General features: G+C 38.9%; 11 non-coding genes across 11 annotated transcripts; 9 read left to right on the forward strand and 2 right to left on the reverse strand.

Annotated features, from left to right (window-relative positions):
- The first annotated feature begins 5,125 nt into the window (after positions 1 to 5,125).
- TRNAQ-UUG (transfer RNA glutamine (anticodon UUG)) lies at positions 5,126 to 5,197 on the forward strand. Its single transcript has one exon. It is a non-coding gene; the product is annotated as a tRNA-Gln (tRNA).
- Positions 5,198 to 5,276: 79 nt separating this feature from the next.
- Positions 5,277 to 5,348, forward strand: TRNAQ-UUG (transfer RNA glutamine (anticodon UUG)). Its single transcript has one exon. It is a non-coding gene; the product is annotated as a tRNA-Gln (tRNA).
- Positions 5,349 to 5,427: 79 nt separating this feature from the next.
- On the forward strand, positions 5,428 to 5,499 carry TRNAQ-UUG (transfer RNA glutamine (anticodon UUG)). Its single transcript has one exon. It is a non-coding gene; the product is annotated as a tRNA-Gln (tRNA).
- A 78-nt stretch (positions 5,500 to 5,577) lies between these two features.
- Positions 5,578 to 5,649, forward strand: TRNAQ-UUG (transfer RNA glutamine (anticodon UUG)). The gene has a single exon. It is a non-coding gene; the product is annotated as a tRNA-Gln (tRNA).
- A 78-nt stretch (positions 5,650 to 5,727) lies between these two features.
- Positions 5,728 to 5,799, forward strand: TRNAQ-CUG (transfer RNA glutamine (anticodon CUG)). Its single transcript has one exon. It is a non-coding gene; the product is annotated as a tRNA-Gln (tRNA).
- A 79-nt stretch (positions 5,800 to 5,878) lies between these two features.
- TRNAQ-UUG (transfer RNA glutamine (anticodon UUG)) lies at positions 5,879 to 5,950 on the forward strand. The gene has a single exon. It is a non-coding gene; the product is annotated as a tRNA-Gln (tRNA).
- A 79-nt stretch (positions 5,951 to 6,029) lies between these two features.
- TRNAQ-UUG (transfer RNA glutamine (anticodon UUG)) lies at positions 6,030 to 6,101 on the forward strand. The gene has a single exon. It is a non-coding gene; the product is annotated as a tRNA-Gln (tRNA).
- Positions 6,102 to 6,183: 82 nt separating this feature from the next.
- TRNAQ-UUG (transfer RNA glutamine (anticodon UUG)) lies at positions 6,184 to 6,255 on the forward strand. Its single transcript has one exon. It is a non-coding gene; the product is annotated as a tRNA-Gln (tRNA).
- A 95-nt stretch (positions 6,256 to 6,350) lies between these two features.
- On the forward strand, positions 6,351 to 6,422 carry TRNAQ-CUG (transfer RNA glutamine (anticodon CUG)). The gene has a single exon. It is a non-coding gene; the product is annotated as a tRNA-Gln (tRNA).
- Positions 6,423 to 6,828: 406 nt separating this feature from the next.
- On the reverse strand, positions 6,829 to 6,914 carry TRNAY-GUA (transfer RNA tyrosine (anticodon GUA)). Its single transcript is given in 2 exon segments — positions 6,829 to 6,864; positions 6,878 to 6,914. It is a non-coding gene; the product is annotated as a tRNA-Tyr (tRNA).
- An 8,508-nt stretch (positions 6,915 to 15,422) lies between these two features.
- On the reverse strand, positions 15,423 to 15,494 carry TRNAQ-UUG (transfer RNA glutamine (anticodon UUG)). Its single transcript has one exon. It is a non-coding gene; the product is annotated as a tRNA-Gln (tRNA).
- Positions 15,495 to 18,392: the final 2,898 nt, after the last annotated feature.

Consider the following 18,392-nt stretch of genomic DNA (forward strand, 5'->3'; position numbering starts at 1 on the left):
TAGCGACAAACCACACACATGCGCGTCAGCGTGATGTATGCCTGAATATGTACACAGCCGGTGATATGCTCGAGCATCAGCAGGCTCTAGCTGGGGCGGGACTGAGCCACTTGTCGTTTCCCATGACGCCTCGCGGGCAGGGTTGACTAACTAAATACCGAAGTTAGATGGGCCCCGAGGCCAGGGTTAAACGGAGCTTAAAAAGCTTCGAACGGGCGCGGGGTGGTGAATATCGGTACGTGAGAGAAGCCGAATCAACTACGAAAACACTTGAGATCACTTAGAGGAATCTCCGCAATGCGCGACGTCCACAGGTTCACTCTCACCGATCCATCACCCTCCCGGGAATGTTTATGTAAAACAGTAGCCGATAAACGCACCGACCCTCGAGGTAGAAGCGCGATGGAACCACTTGACGTGTCAAAAACGTCAGTTACACATTGGGGGCGGTGCTGCGCAGGGTGCAGCTGGATGGTAGCTTCGGGGGTGCTTTTGTCGGAGAGAAAAGACGGGATTGAAAAGCGACCTGAGATATATCAGAATAGAAATTGAGAGCCCATCGCGGAAGGTTCGTTATTATTTTGCGAGGGGGGAATCAGTTTGTTCAGGAATTTAAATGGTTAAATAAACACGACACTAGAACTTGCGACATTTGATTTCGGAATGTTAAATAATTGTTTTCATCGAAACAACTCATACGCATTGATGTTTTATATCGCTATTATTCATTCACTACCATTTTTAGCTGAATATGATATTTATTTCTTCTTTTAAACACACTATATAGGAATATAATGAAAGTAAAGGTCAATCGCGATTCGCAAGGACATTCATTTATCTTCTTTATCCAAAATCCCCCGAATTAACCCAAGCCTCACCGCGCTGAACTCCGCACGAAGGACGAACGACCACGATCGCCCTTCACGAGCGAGTTATCGTGCGATCGGCGTAAGCGCCAAAGATAAAGGCGGACGAGGCACGGGGGAGGAAAATTGGTCGGCCACCTAGAGCAGGATATCGCCAGGAGGATCGTGGATCCTGGCAAGAGGAGCTCACCCTCTCTTGTGTGCGAACTACTACGGCGGAGACACACCGTTTCGGAACGTCAGCATCGGGACATAATCGATTTGCCGTGAGCTCATCCGTAATTCGCTCCCCGCAGTCAACGCGACGAGAAAGTCTCGGCGGCAAAGGCGCCACCCGAGCGAGAAATTACTCATCGTTCTGATTGAGGTTAATTAATTAGATAATTAAGTCCGCTCCCGCCCGCAACCGGCGCGGCGCCGAGGGGACGGAACGTGGTAGGGTACACGATGGGGAACGCGAGCAAGGAACGTCTCGCTTCTTTCCCCCAGGAGAAAGCGGTCGACGTCGATCCTCGTTATAAAAATGCTCCCTCGTTATTACCGGAACCGATCCCACGTCCGCTTCTCTTATCTCATTATCTTAACCGTCTTTTTCCGAGCTCCACTCGTGTTTCGGATAAAGTCACTGATTCTTGTTTCGCGCGAAGAGAAAATTTCCATCACAGTGTCACGTTCAATTGGATTCAATTTTCTTATTAGATATATAAGAAATCATCAAAAGGAAACGATATCCGACCGAGACAGTTAAATAAGGTGCAATGAAGATCACGAGAGGCAAAACTGATATACGATCGAATGAGATTTGGTCGCTTTTGCATAAATGCGTCATTGCGCAAAGTCTACGAAAATTCTATTAAAGAAATGTGATAAAAATTTCGCAGTAATTCCACATGAAATGAGCGCTTTTTTAAACTTAACTCCAAGTCGCATCCATTCGCGCAATTTTCTCTTCTTTCGCTTACCGTGGTAAAACCGCTGGCAGAGTAAGCCAGCTTACATTTCATCGTACACAGGACATCAGAGCGGAGGAGGATTGGGGGAGGAGTTTAAAGCGAATCTCTGAAAAACCCGCACGTTCGATAAATTTTCATGTCACCTTTATCTGACGGTATTTCACGAGCAACGCCATCCAGGGGTTGGCTCAGCCGCGTATGAAAGAACTCTTTACACATGACACTTAACGAGAATCTCATAATCTTGCGGGGACGCAGCTCTCTCTCTCTCTCTCTCTCTCTCTCTCTCTCTCTCTTTCTCATTCCCTTCCTCGTCTCTGACACCCTGAAAATCCCTTTGAAGATCTACCCATTGACGCTCGCGGTTTAATATTCCGTCACGGATATTAATGCTCTCCTAGCAACGACTTCTCGTAAATCAGCAAAGCCCCCATACTGATGCACTTTTCGCTACCGTTTCCCAACATCTCCCACCCAACCTCGCTGCGGTTTCAGCTCTGCTTTCACCGGTACCACAGTCTTCCTCGTCTCGTCTGTGAGATCCGCGCGAGGACAGTCGCGTTGATTGAGGATAATGCGAGATACCAATTACTCGTTCGAGTGAAGAATTCATTAGTGAAAAAGAGAAAACGTAACGACGCGGAGTCTTGAGCTGTGGCCTTTTACGACGAAATGCATCTTCTGTCACCGAGCACTTACGTCATCGTGCTTTGATGTCATTTTACATGTACGAGATAACATACGGTGTGAAGTATTTTGATTCTAGCAAACTCGTAAAGTATTATTAAAAGACTTGCTAGATAGGAATTAGTGCGCACAACATAGGAATGCGAACTAAATTTAATAACATTTTTATATCACTATTATATTAGGAAATCAGAACATTATTCAGAGAGAGAAAAAAAGAAATTTATTTCAATAAAAATAATTGATAATGATTCTCTCTCTATACGGATCTAGTAAAAAGTATACAATTACAGTTTCAAAATTACTGTTTATAAATAAATTTGATCTCATTTTGGAAAAAAAACATAGCAAAATAATAAAGCAAATTTTTTAAATGCGACATTTTAATATAGGGTTACTTGGTGTTCTATCTTTATTATAATATATATATGATTTCTAGAGTTATTTTTTTTAATGATAGCTGCGTTTTCAGCAGACAAACAGAAAACAGCTCAGTAAGTGCTCAGCGATTACGTTCTTGCCTTCAATTTTTCGCTGAATTTAAATAAGAAACCAATAATATTAAAGACTGAGTGCTCACTGAGCAGCTTTGTCTTCTGAACACAGCTATTATTTCAAATTTTAAAGTCTCTTTGTTATTTATTTTTAAAATCTCCACTCTTTCAGATTTTAAAGTCTCTTTTATCCATTTTCGAAAGTATATTACCGTTCAAATTTATCACGGTTCGTGCACCGAAAGATATTCCACTTCGACTTTCTTCGATTTGGCGTACTTCATACTGAAGAGAAAAGGATGTTCCCTTCGAGCCTTGTTGTCCCACCGAGCGTGAAATAAGTGTACATACGAAGTCTTCCCGTGTCGGTACGAAGGGGCGCGAGGCTTTCTACAGCGATCGCGACGATAAAGCGAATTTGCACAAGGGTAAGAGAAACCGAGGGAAGTACCTCGCGGAAACACGATATTCCCGTGTTCTTTCCTTCAATCGAACGAGGGATTTAAAAAAAGAGAATCCCTTATGCACAAACCGTTATAAAACCATAAAGATGTGATCGTAGATCGGGATAACGCGGTCGTACTACCCTTAGAGAATTATTGCGCGCAGGACTAGCTGAACAAACGTAGCGAGAAAATAAAGTTGTAAGATAGAATGGAATATAAATAAATCGAGCATCCTTCCCATATTGGTTGAAAAAAAACAGTCAAATCCTTTTCTAATTAAAAAAAAAGAGTTATTTATTTTATCGTAAAAGATCATTTATTTATTTTAGTTTGTATAACTTATAATAATCTAGCATCGCATTTCAAATAAATTATTAACGTAATCATGTAAGTAAAATTAAAATTATGTTATTAAACTAAAGTTTACTAAACTATAATATGATATTAAAATAAAGTAGACTTAATTAGGGTTTTCAATAATAAACAACGATATATAATTAAATAGATACAATTAATATATTATTTGTCAATATAAACAAATGGTTAAATAAGGCTAAATGAGATCATAGCATGATTCCATCGCGTTTATCGTATCGTCAATAATATTAGAGTTGCGGAAAATAAAAAAAAAGCGCAAAGTGATTTGAGAGTTGCATCGTACCACCGTTCTGAATCATCTCCGAAATCGAATCTAAAAGTGATTTCACAATGCCACTTGCTCATTCGGCTGTCATCCCGCACGATGTCGCCGCACCTACTGTGGACCCACTGTGCGTTACAGCACGCTGCGTTTATGGTACCCCCGATTGTCCCGCACGCAAGTGTCGCGGGTATCCTGTCAGTCAAGGATCAGCGAACCGTAAGGAGAAGTATTGTACGAAAAGTATAACAGAAATGGAATCTCGGGGGTGTTGTCGAATTCCGTTTTGCGCGCGCGAGCGGAGAGGGTGGGTCGGCTGTCGTTCTTGTGTATACGCTGTGTACACGCGTGCGTGTGGGGTGGCCCTGATTGGACGTCACTCGAGAGCATGTCAAATCGAAGAATATGCTGTGACTTGAAATTAATTTGAGTGGTTTCCGCAAGACCGTCAGCCAAAGGACCGCACGCGTGCGTTCCTGATTAATTGTTTTCGTCTGATCACGAACTATGAAATCTTCGTGGAGAATTGGACCACTCTTAATACTATTTAAGGGACATGGATCTCAGCTGTAGCAGAGATGATTTTGAAAATAAACAAAATAATTTACTGTGTTAGAATTATTTGTTTCTGTGAACTGTTTTTATAATTCATTTGTCTTATATATTTGATGTCTATTCTTAATAATTATGTTTTTTAAATATACACTCACACACATATATGTATATACATATATTGAAATAATAAATCTGAAACAGCATCATCGATCAAGAATTCATAGTATGAATCCATTTCTGACTTTGAATTCAAACCTTAGCAGATTTTATTTTGCACCACATTTATACGATTCGACAAAATATGCGTAATAATCAGTCAATGACAAAGATATAAATAAGAAGTTTTATGGTTATTAATGGTCAGCACTCTGGACTTTGAATCCAGCGATCCGAATTTAAATCTCGACAGAACCTTCATTTTTTTGCAAATAACTATTATTACAAAAATAGCAACTTTACAATATGCAAATGAGCAATAAAGAAAGGTTCCGTGATGTAATGGTCAGCACTCTGGACTTTGAATCCAGCGATCCGAGTTCAAATCTCGGCGGAACCTTCATTTTTGCATGAAATTATTATTGCATAAATGCCAATAAATTTACAATTTTACAACATATAAATGAGCAGTAAGCAGAGGTTCCGTAGTGTAATGGTCAGCACTCTGGACTTTGAATCCAGCGATCCGAGTTCAAATCTCGGCGGAACCTTCATTTTTGCATGAAAATATTATTGCATAAATGCCAATAAATTTACAATTTCACAACATATAAATGAGCAGTAAGCAGAGGTTCCGTGGTGTAATGGTCAGCACTCTGGACTTTGAATCCAGCGATCCGAGTTCAAATCTCGGCGGAACCTTCATTTTTGCATGAAATTATTATTGCATAAATGCGAAAAGTTTACAATTTTACAACATACAAATGAGCGGTAAACAGAGGTTCCGTGGTGTAATGGTCAGCATTCTGGACTTTGAATCCAGCGATCCGAGTTCAAATCTCGGCGGAACCTTCATTTTTGCATGAAATTATTATTGCATAAATGCCAAAAGTTTACAATTTTATAACATACAAATGAGCAGTAAGCAGAGGTTCCGTGGTGTAATGGTCAGCACTCTGGACTCTGAATCCAGCGATCCGAGTTCAAATCTCGGTGGAACCTTCATTTTTGCATGCAATTATTATTACATAAATGCCAATAAGTTTACGATTTTACAACATACAAATGAGTAATAAACAGAGGTTCCGTGGTGTAATGGTCAGCACTCTGGACTTTGAATCCAGCGATCCGAGTTCAAATCTCGGCGGAACCTTCATTTTTGCACGAAATTATTATTGCATAAAAATCAATAAGTTTACGATTTTACAACATACAAATGAGCAGTAAACAGAGGTTCCGTAGTGTAATGGTCAGCACTCTGGACTTTGAATCCAGCGATCCGAGTTCAAATCTCGGCGGAACCTTCATTTTGTTTCAAAGTTTTTATTATTAAAAATATTAATTATGTATCAATTATACAAAAACAAAATTAACAACAAAAGTGAAGGTTCCATGGTGTAATGGTCAGCACTCTGGACTTTGAATCCAGCGATCCGAGTTCAAATCTCGGTGGAACCTTAAAATTTTGCATACTAAATTGACGGAAATTTTATTAAAATTTCAAATAACAGGAATTCAATATGGGAACATTAATAAAAGCTCGTATAATAAAAGGTTCCATGGTGTAATGGTTAGCACTCTGGACTCTGAATCCAGCGATCCGAGTTCAAATCTCGGTGGAACCTATATTTTTGCAATAAGTATTTATTTTTATGTTGGTTGAAAATGCACTTGAAAAAATTTTCTCAAATATTTCAATGTAAGTCTTTTAAACAAGTCAATATTTATTAAGAGAAAACTATGAGAAGAATCTATTTTAATTTTGCTTGTTAAAAGTTTTAAAATTAGATGAGCAAAATATTAATTATATTCATATTTAATTAAATAATAGCTTAATTTCATTCAAAGATATGTCAATGCAATCTTATATATATATTATACATTCATATACTATAGTAGCTTAATACTATAACTGTATTAATATTTTCTTTATTTATTTATTATATTTATATTAACATTTAAGTTTAGAGCAATACACAAATCGGATTAACGCATAAAAAGAAAACATAAAAAAAATGTAAAACAAAAAAATCCTTCGAGCCGGATTCGAACCAGCGACCTATGGATTCCCACACAACGACTACAGTCCACCGCTCTACCAACTGAGCTATCGAAGGCTTGGTGACGAACGTGCTCAAATTGCTACTTCAATCAATATTGCATTTACTGTATATGTTACAGGAATTGCAAGAGATCACAAATACACGTTATTATTTATTTAAATACAAAATAATTATAATTAAATAACGTATTTAAATAAAAAATTAATATATATATATTTCTACTTTTATAATATATAAAACATATTAAAATATATAGATAAATAATAAAACATTATGATAATAGATGTAAAGTTTATCTAATTATTTTTTTTCTAATATTAATGACATTAGTAGCTAAGAATTCTATTTATTCTTACTTCAATGAAATAATACTTCAAAAAAATAATCAATGAAATAATGCAATAGAAATAAAAATTCTGTACGAGCAATAAAATTAGTAAGAATTTGGTATCTCTTATTGATCGCTTGCTACCGAACAAGGATATAAAGAGAAAAAGAAGAAAGAAAAAATAAAGAAAAAGAGAGAGAAATATGATAACTCAAAACATTCGCAGATAATACTCATACCATCTCATCCTGCAAATTTCGATACTTGATCTGGTATTGCATCATTACGATACAGTTATCACTTATTTATAATGCAGTTTTGGTCTTAATAATAATAATAATAATAACAATAGCTTTAGATAGCAGGGCAAAGAATTACATGTCAAAATATTTGTATGGAAAGTAGCTTAAAACTTTTATATTATTCGGCTATATATAAAATAGCGTTACATAAACTTGCTTCACTTGTAAACATTTTCAAGAGCTATTATTCTTTTAAATTAAAATGAAAAAAATTAAATTAACATTTTTGTGTGTTCTTAATTAAGAGAAAGAAAGTATATATATTTATCTGGGTGTCAAAAATCCTTATGGCAAAAAGAAATGTAAACGTTGAAAACATTTCAAACAAAATTTTTAAACTCATGTAAATAATAAAACAAAAAGTTTGATGATGTTGTGACAAAAGTAAGGCAATTAAATTTTGGTATCTGTACTTTTTCTAAACAATACTTTCAACAAAGTACGTGCTTATGTATTCCTTCCTCTTCGTTTGGGAAACACTAGCCTCCGGAGGATCCTATATATCTCATCGTGCACGCCAATCACCATCAAAGCGTCGTAGACGCCTGTGCTTCATGGCTCGATACAGTTTACATAAAACTATAAAATTATGGTCGTAGACGAAGGAGACGTCCCCAGGAGGAAAACGAAGACCCCGTGGGAAGGGGTGGGCCATCGTAAAACCGATGGGGTATTTTTACATGAAGTCATTAAACTCGGTTTACGGCGAAACAAAGTGCCTCACCACCCGCGTCCTCCCACCGCGTCGCTTAATTACTCCTCATCGCCGAATTAAGGTTCTAGATCGCACTCTGGTTTAATGAGAGACGAATGTTTAATGAGGGATTCGTGGAGAGAAACGTGTTCCCGGTTCGCGAGATAGTTTTCACGATGTCGGGAAAATCTCAAGTTGATTCCCTCTTGTAGAAGGCGCCAAGAATTATGTAAGCCATTGTGCGCAGCTCTTGCAAGAATAGCAGATTTCTCCGCGTTTACCCAATTTCACGAACGTCATTTAAGGTTTGACCTCGTTATTAAGTAATATTGGTTAAGAATTCATAGAGCACGATATTGCAGATCGAGAGGATGATTTTTCATCGGCGAGAAGTCTCTCGAGTGTTCTTATTGCAAATGCAAAATTCTGAAATATCGAATAACCTCGGGTATTCGAATCCGAGCGAATGCAATATTCTAGCAAATACTTGTGCAAATACTGACAAAATTTAGATCTCGTAAATTCTGAAATAGCCCTTGAATTATTTAAAGGAAAGTTAGACTATTTAAGGAACGGAGGGAAACGTTCTACCTTTTATACACGCACGTATCTCCGTTTCGTCGTGGACAACTTTATCGCTGTGCAATATCCCGTGCTTTAAAGTCCATCTTTAAACAATGATAGCAACGAGCGGGAGATGGACCGGTTAAAAGCACCGCCAGGATGGATCGTATAAGCTGCGTCTTTAAAGCGTCGCCTAGACAAACAATTTTTAGGGGCAGTTAAGTCGCGACATTGTACACGAGTGAAGTACCAGTGTACACGCATCTTTCGGTGATCATTCGATACGAAGAAGTACGCTATTTCCGATACCGTCTCTTCGAGAGATTCTTTTTACAAAGCGGGTCGCTTTTACGCCACGCGCGTTTTGGACGTATATAAAAAGAATTTTTCGTCTTATTTAAACATCGATCTCCCTATCCCTCTCGCTCGAGGCTTAATAACGTTTTTACGACATAAAATATTTCGAGGGTGTGTCGTGAAATCGCGAAGGCGGTTGTACTGGTTGGGTTATACCGCATCGCGCCGCGTTCTGGTGACTGTAATAAAACACCTTGTAATTGACGCGTCGCGCGTAAATCTCAGATATCGAGGTTTTACGGGGAAATTGGCCCAAGAAGCTGGCTACCCTGTTGGATTTAAAGTTTCTCCACGAGATTATACGAGATAAAATCTATTGCCATTGCAACGTTTTGCAAATGGAAACTTTATTGATTTTCATTTGCTACTGTCTACTAGTATTCTAGTTTACTTGCGTTACAGATTTTCTCACTCCCTTCAGGATTTTGAGCCCTCTCGAGATTTTATAAAAGGCGCTCTGGAGTTCGTATTTCAGTGCGTTTATAATGGAATCGCCTCGAGACAACGTGCAAGAAGTTGAATACGCGTTTTGTGTATAAACGGACGTATAAACGGCGAAGTTACTTTATACCCCACGGATTTAAGGAGTTACGCCGCGGCCATAAGCTATAAAGATTCCCGTCATAACTCGAACGGTATCACATTTTATTTAATTGCCCGCGGCTCAACTCGCCCGCGGGCTCTTCCCCGCTCGCGTGCATAATATTATTTATTGCCAAAGAAGCTGTTAAAGTTTAACGTCGAGGAGGCGCTCACTCTCAAAATTAAACGCGATAAAATGTTTGTTATCCAATCGGCTCGCTACTTAATGTGTTTCTGCCATCGCGTGCGCCGTCTTTCCCGTTTGAATTTGTAGAGAGAAAGACCGGTAATCCATCGCTGGGACGACCAGCGACGTATTATCTTGCGGATAAGAACGTAGGGAGTCGGATATAGCTTTACAGCCATTTAGTTGCGAAAACAGTTATAAGAGCTCTCCGAAGTACATAGACGTACATTACAATTCAAATAATGGAATGTTTGAGATCGTTTGCATTAGCATATCGCAGTGTGTTACAACGAAATTTGAAACTATGAATAACAAAAGATGCGGGAGATACAGAGAATAAATTCCGCTGCGAGCAGCGGAAGCTCTTAATGTAATCAAATTTGAACACGTTCCAAACTCAATTGCTGCTTTTGCGGTTCATGACACATCAATCGGATGGTGCCACAATTAAGTTCGATTATAATGTTGAAAACATCCTCTCGTAATAATCATATAATGTTCGATATAACCTAGTCTCATTACTGGACTTTAATTAATCTCGATATCGTTGGTTCGATCTTCTCATTCATGGATATCGAATATGTACGATATCCAATAGCTCTTTAATGTCACGCTTTGTCCTCCTATCTCGTCTTTCCTCAGAACGATGGAAACTATACGACATTATCTCATGGATTCAAACGCAGAAAGTTGAATAACTTTACAGTTCTTTAGCTGTAAAAACAATTATAAGTACAAAATAAATTTCACGAAGAGTACACTGTTAGATATCAGAAGAGCAATAATAATCTAATTCCTTAAGTTAAACATTTTGTTATTTTTAACTTCATCTGTATCAAAATATAAATCAATCCATTTCTATGATTAGATTCAAAGTAAACAACGTCCATATTAACATATGCATTTAGTAAATAATAAATTTTAGTGAAATTTAATACATTTTCTTGAGTTAAATTATTTAACTTCATTGTTTTTTGGTTAAATTAACGATGTGTATTGAATAGGAGCAGTGGCAACCTATAGAAATGATTAAAAATAACTCAAATTGGGTACTTTACATCATGAATTTAACAATTAATATGCGTTTGATTTTTACTTTTACTGACACGTCGTGACGTCATAATAGTTGAGAGATCCTAATCAACGTTCTATAATAATCGTATAATATAGTGCCATTTCATTACCAAATCCCATTACTGTTAGTTCAATCTCTCCTTCACGAATTCTATGGGATCTGATAGCTATTTAACGTCATTTTCTGTCTTTCTATTCTTCCTCGGAACGAAGGAAAACTATATACGACAATCGCGTACATTATCTCGCAGATAAAGCAGACTTTAGAACCACCAAGTTCCGAGGACGATTATACGAAATCTTTCGAAAGTATATACTGAGTACGACATATTCGCCAAGTAAGCTCGACATTGTCGATCAGTTAAGCTCCACTGGGAGAGTATAAAGCGCGATAAATCCGACGTCGCGGAAGGATGCATAAATCTCCTTAATTTACTGCCACGTAACTTTTATTCCCGCGTACCACCTACCACGTTACGCTAGCTGGCAGTATCGAGATATACAACTTTTAAACCACCTATTGCCGCGATAAGTAGCCACTCCAATCTCGGGATTATTAATTTAGATTCGAAATGAGCATGCTTTATATCGTACGCGAATAATTCAAAGTTTCACTCGCGACGCCGAGATTAACGGTGACGATTAAAAGAATTTAAACGCACTCTTCAATATTCTCATAGTAAATTAATTGCAAAAATATCAAAAATTCAAAAGCAACAAATAGCCTTTAAAGTTTCGAGAAAAACGACCAATTGACATTTCGCCGAGGAACGATCGATTCAACTTGGACGAAATCTCTTTGAAAGTGCATTTTCGGGATATCAGGATGAAAGCTCGTGTGATTCTCGATTACACGTCCCATCATTACGGGGAGTATTTTATCGCCTATCTGAGTTACGGGATTCCGCTCGTTAACCGGAAAGTTCCCGGGGATCGTCGCGCTCAAATTTAAATTGGGAAAGTATTTTACGAGCGCGCGGGAGTTTCACGGTAGCGTTGTCACATCTTGATGAACTTCCGGTAACGATCGTAGGAAAATGTCACCGTCGTCTGCCGTCGCCTACGTTGAATCCGCTATACGACCGCGCCGCGGGAATCTGGTTCACGAAACGAGGATCCACCGAGATTAATGAACGTCGATTACTTATTCGTGTCATTTACTCCTGATTAGGACAGCTGCCATGATTATCATATAATAGATTAGCCCATGGGAATATGATCAATCTATTTAACACCTATGTCTCCCATAAGCTATCACGATCCAAAGAAAACAATAGACATAGTGAGAAAAACAACATGAGATCTCTAAAGGTGCCATCCATATTTTAATTATGAATACCAGTAGATAAATTTAAATCTATTAAAAAATATGTAATATACAATCCTATATGTTACGTATATTAAAAATATGTAAAATACTTCTATGATGATAAATCAACTCGATGGTTAGTTATGATTAACTAACAATCACGCCCTAACTCAATTAATCAGCGCGTGAAGCAAGTAGTATTTGGTATAAACAGAAACGTTTGTACAACCGAGCGAGCACGTGAGACGGCATAAACATACACCATTAGACCTATCTCCATATGTTTACGAAACAGGCGAAAAAAGCGCCTAATGAGAAAGAAAAAAGTGTATCGTATCCGCATTTAAAATGTATAGTCCGACATATCCCTTCGCGTCGAATCGCTTATCCTCGCTGTCGAGATTCGCGCACGCTTCACATCGCTGTAGCCCCTTGCCGCTAATGCCCGATATAATGCCAAACGTTCTGTATATTTTTCGTAACGTATATACGCTTAATTAAAATAAAAATAGCTTTGTGGTTCCAAGAGTAAATCAAATATAATTAATTACCTATAAGCCTCCGCGGTGTTAGTGCGGGGTTAGTGCGTGTAAATAATATAATTATAAGACGATAAGATGCAAATTATATCTTATCGCTTTGTAAATGTATTATTTATGCACTAATAACCGCAGAGGCAGTTTATTTATATTTGGTGTACATATGTAATATGTATACAGTATGTATTATAACACATCCATTTCGATGAAACGATATTTTTTTATGATGAAAATGATCAAAAAGAATATCTCTCTCTCTCTCTCTCTCTCTCTCTCTCTCTCTCTCTGTGTGTGTGTGTGTGTGTGTCGGACCGATCTGTGCGGAATAAGTAGCTGAGAGGCTTTCAGTCACATATTCTATATTTCGATATCTAGATATATTATTATACAGAGAGAGAGAGAGAGAGAGAGAGAGAGAGAGAGAGAGAGAGAGAGAGAATGAATTCGTTATTTATTTAACGTTCCAGGATAAATTCTCTAAAGCGCTAGGATAAAAGAAAAATTACAACATGAAAAGTGAATTAATCGATAAACTACATAAAGCAAAATAATTATACATCAAATATGAAATCTAGTGTGGCGAGTTCATCGTCACAAGTATTTACCTTCGTGGAATTTGCGGTGTGGGACAATAGACACATACGTACACATACATATTCACACTTGACGCACATACACATATATTCGGAAATAGCTATACATGAACCGTCGGTCGTGAAATAGAAACCATTTAAACTCGTAAATTTCTTATAACTCAAATTTTCTGTATATTAGTCGCATATTTAAAACAGAGTGTAACCAAACTGTAATATACTTTTAATCTGTATGCTAATTAATTTATAATTGATGATTTATTTAAACGTTTGTTTAATGATGTAACAGAAATATTTAAATTTTAAACATAAAACGACAGACAATAAATATACGCAAAATAATATTTTGGGTAAGAAATTGCTAGAAAGACATGCGCGACAGGTTGCGAAGCGGAAAAGTCATGGTGTCATCTAACACACGCTCTGAACGACTCACTACACTCTAAATTTCCTACAGTGAAATCTCACTCCAAGAAAGTGAAAATGCAACCACCCTTGAAAAAAAGTGAAAATATTTCACTTCTTGGAAAAAGAGTGACGATCTTCACTCTTTTTAGAGTAAATTTTCATTTCAAAAAAGTGAAATCTCATTCCAAAAAAATAAGATTTCACTCTAAAAAGAGTGAAGATCGTCACTTTTTTTTTTTCAAGAAGTGAAATATTTTCACTTTTTTTCAAGGGTGATTGCATTTTCACTCTCTTGAAGTGAGATTTCACTGCAAGAAATTTAAAGTGTAATAAACAATACAATTGATGATACTTAAAGACGCAACGATAATTATTTGATCAGCCCGACCAATCATCTAAACTAGAAAGTATTGTAACAATATACAATTATATTGTATATTATGAGTAAAGTAAATTATGCAAAAAAAATGAAATGAAGAGAGAGAGAGATTTCCTAGGGTACCCTGCATATGTACAGGCAGCCACCTGCGGAGCGAATACGGACGCATACGCATGTATGTCCGCCCACCTGACAATACGCTGTCTCGGCAAAGGATCGTAAAGCCGCTTTTTATGTACGCTGTGAAATGGTCAGTAGATAAACGCGCCGCGGACACTTGCCCGACGTAGATTACGATAACCCGGCACGGACGTATCTCCGCAGTGTCCGACGTGAACGGTTCGTCTGCATAAAATTGTCTCGTAGAAAATTTTTTTTCTTCTGGATGACTCAGCGAATTCTTCGCGACAGATCCGATCGACAAATTTACGTCGCTAAATTCAAATGGCAAATTTGCATAGCGACTTTACATGCGGTGGCATGCGATACATTTTTAGAGGCTTCGTTCTGCTCTCGATACGACCGCGACGTAAATCCGGATTTATCGAAATCCACCCTACGTCGTGTCCATAACCGAGCGGATGGCATCAGCCGCGCGCGGGATCATATTTCTCTGAACAACACTGCAAGCGCTCTTCCTCGTTCTTTTTTTCCGATCGCCGCGCTATTATTACGTCGCGCCGTAACTTCGATACCGACGTGAAAAAACGGACGACCTCTCAAACTCGAAACGATAGGTAATAAAAGTCACTCGGGTGCGTTCGACGGTGATTCGGGAGAGATAAGAGGTCTGATGGAAAGCGCGAAATCGAGCGAGGCGCAACAACACGATAATGCAGACGCGAGCTATAATGTATCGCCCGACGATTATGTGTAGACGATAAACGAACGACACTGCGTTATATATAGGATCCAACCGCGCGGTTGCGTAATCACTGATTAAGCGACTTCGGCGAACGATCGAACAGGACTCTCTCACAATCGGCACGTGAGCACGGAACTATCGATCGTATCGGTTACATATATAACAAAATCTCTTTAATATTTTGATAACGTACAGATGCAGCCAATTTTAATACATCAGTCGTAAAATGTTTCAGTTTATACATACAATGAATTATATATTTTAAATACACGCAAAACAACAAAATGTAAATAGAAAAAAAAGGAAATGTATACATTGTAGTATTGTACGAAATAATCAACTATATAGAAGGTAGTAATTAAAAAAAAAAAATTCCATCTTAGGTCCCACCGAGATTTGAACTCGGATCGCTGGATTCAAAGTCCAGAGTGCTAACCATTACACCATGGGACCTTCGCGAAATGATTGGCTTTATTGAACGTACAGGTCAACTACCTAAAATTAAAAATTTGATTTCGTGAATAATTTTAAAAACGGAAAGATAAAAAAACAAAATATATTTTATAATCACTGTATTTTCAGCCAAGTTAAATATGTACGTTCTCGTTTACAGCTGCTGAGCATCACGTCAGTGTTGCGCCTTCCTAAAATACCGCTCGTTCACAAATAAATTTCAATCCTTGTCATGTTACATGTCCGCCGCCGTAAAAGTGGTTATTTACAAACCCCTTGCTACATTGTACCCCGTCTACCCTTACCCTCTCTCCGCACCGCGAAGGAAAGAAAAAAAAAGCCTCTCGAGTGTTTCGCGAGTGTCGTCCCGAATCGGAAGAGCGTGGCAAACAATGTATAAATTCGAGCACCCCTCCAAAGTGAGAGAGACGGGCAGGGAAAGGGAGAAGGGTGGAGGGTGGAAACATAGATTTCGAAAGCATCGACAAGCGAGAACTGGTGGAGGTCGACCCCTTCTCACCCCGTGTCAACCCCTAATTGAACGGAAGCCGGCAATAAATATTACGTTTCTTTCGTGGGGCCGATTTTATAATGGCGCGCAGCCGTGGTACCGACGGAAACGGATGTGCAATCAATGTGACATACGCTCCGGGAATTTATACCCCGTGTCGTGCTCTACGTGCGATTAACTTGCAATTGGATCGAGGATTAAAGAAAGACGCGATGTTGATGTGCTGCGGAATTCGTGAACCTCGCGAATGCTGAAATAAAATAAGATGTTTGCATAAAATTTTTTTCGTGAAATCCGTTTACAACATGAAAGTACTTTATTAAGTGCAAAGAGAATGTTTTAAATATCGGTAATAAATCCGTTTATATGCCAAACTTCCTTTGCCCTAATTAAAAAAAATTTATTTGAAAAAATGTTATTGATTATTTTATTATTGTGTAATCATTTAATGGTAAATTTACAGGATGAAAAGTGTGTTAATTGCCTCTCTCTCTCTCTCTCTCTCTCTCTCTCTCTCTCTCTCTTTAAAATATCGAGTTGGAGAAAGATGCTCATTCTTTCTACCAAGCACAAATGCTTTGCTAAGATCAAGAAATGCACAGTCCCTACTATGTCTATGGATGGTCCCTATTATGCGCTTGAATTCCTTGAATACAGCTCTCTAGAATGTACTCAATATAATTAATTAGCTTATAAAATATTACGCTTTTATTTTTTGATACTGATCGGCAGCTCGAAATCCGTGAAAATCTATCCGCGCACTCACGCGCGCAAGGAGAACGCATAATTCACATTCATCCCGATATCCGTCCTATTAGCCCGAGCCGAAAATCCATCATATGCCTAGCAAACGTATTTATCGGAGAAACGCAGGTGGCACGATCATGGGGTACGTCTGTCATCTCACGACGCACGGCAGAGTCATCCCTATCGGTTGACACCCACATTGTCTCCTTCCTCCGCGGTGCTTGCAAAGTCTCGGTGATGTCGCAGACTGCGACTTCCGGTTCCTTCTTGATAATTAGAAGCGACCCCGGCTCGTAATAACAATAACGGCGCGTGCTATGAGGTAGCGGCCCCGGGGCACCTCGTTTGACATCAAAGTAACTCCCTTCCTCTCCTCCTCGTCCCTCTCGCGCGCCTCTGTTGCCGGCATGCAACGGGGCACGACTAATGAGATTCACTTTGCTTACGGTTTCGCCCCTGCTCTCGCGATACTCGCTTTACTCGCTTTACTCGCTTTACTCGCTTTACCCCCCCTCGACACGACCGACTTTGCTAGCTCGCTCGCCAGTCGCCACCTTTCGATCATTTTGATCATCGCGGCGATACCGCGCCCCACGGTCATGGCGCACCCCTTTTTTCCGGCTTCTCGTACCGCGACGCTCTGCCTTTGTGCCGCCGCTTTCGTAAATATTTGAACGCGGCTCGCCTCGTTAGCGGAATTTGTTGTTGCCTGTTTGACGCATATGGAGTGGATCAGAGCTATGTAAATAAAAATAATCACACATTCTTTTAATTCGTTTAATTGCTCATCGCGCACAATCAATGGTTCCCGAGTGAACGCGATCTGTTTATTACAGAGTATATATTCCCCAATTCTTTCTATCATTCGTAAAATTTATAACGCTATATACCGCGTTATATTTCAATCAGTTTAATAGATGACAATTATGGTGATGATAAGAAGATCTATTTATGTGAGCTTTATTTATTTAGTGGCTTACGCGCAACGAATCCTGTGACGTGCAGAACGACGAGGCGTTACGCAGCCATGCAGTCGGCCTTATCTACTCCATAGGTGCAATTATCCCTACCAGTTTTATTGCGCGCTTAATTGAAACAAATCATTGTAGCAATCTAAGCTTGTCCCACATACATGATCTGCTCGGCTACTTAATATTATCTCGTAAACATCGCAGTGCTTCGGCACGCGGTACCTCTCGACAGAAATAATTTGTCACTTAGTGCATAGTCATCTTATTTAACGTTATAACGAATTAATTAAGTCAGAATCTCCCTACGCATCGCGTCGTCTCTTTACCTTTCGATAATATCTGTATAACTCAGCGAATGTTCATCAATATTTATCACCATCGTCATTTCGACTGTCCTCGCATTCACTCGCATGTAAAAATCAACCGCTTATGCGCCGTTAGATCCATTAGCGAGCCCTGTTAATAGATGGCATTAATTATGTATGCATCTGGGCCGACGACAAGGAGGAGGAGGACGAGATCGAGGCGCGACGGCGACGATTCTAATGACGACAAAGACGTCGACGAGTGCATTATGATGCACCCCTATATCGCCACGTGACTGCTGCTCAACCCGCGCGAGCCACGCGGGGACCCGAGCAGGATTTTAAAACGCGCGGGAAAAAGCAG

This window comes from Trachymyrmex cornetzi, unplaced genomic scaffold, assembly GCF_001594075.2.
Source record: "Trachymyrmex cornetzi isolate Tcor2-1 unplaced genomic scaffold, Tcor1.1 scaffold47, whole genome shotgun sequence".
NCBI classification, from domain to species: domain Eukaryota; kingdom Metazoa; phylum Arthropoda; class Insecta; order Hymenoptera; family Formicidae; genus Trachymyrmex; species Trachymyrmex cornetzi.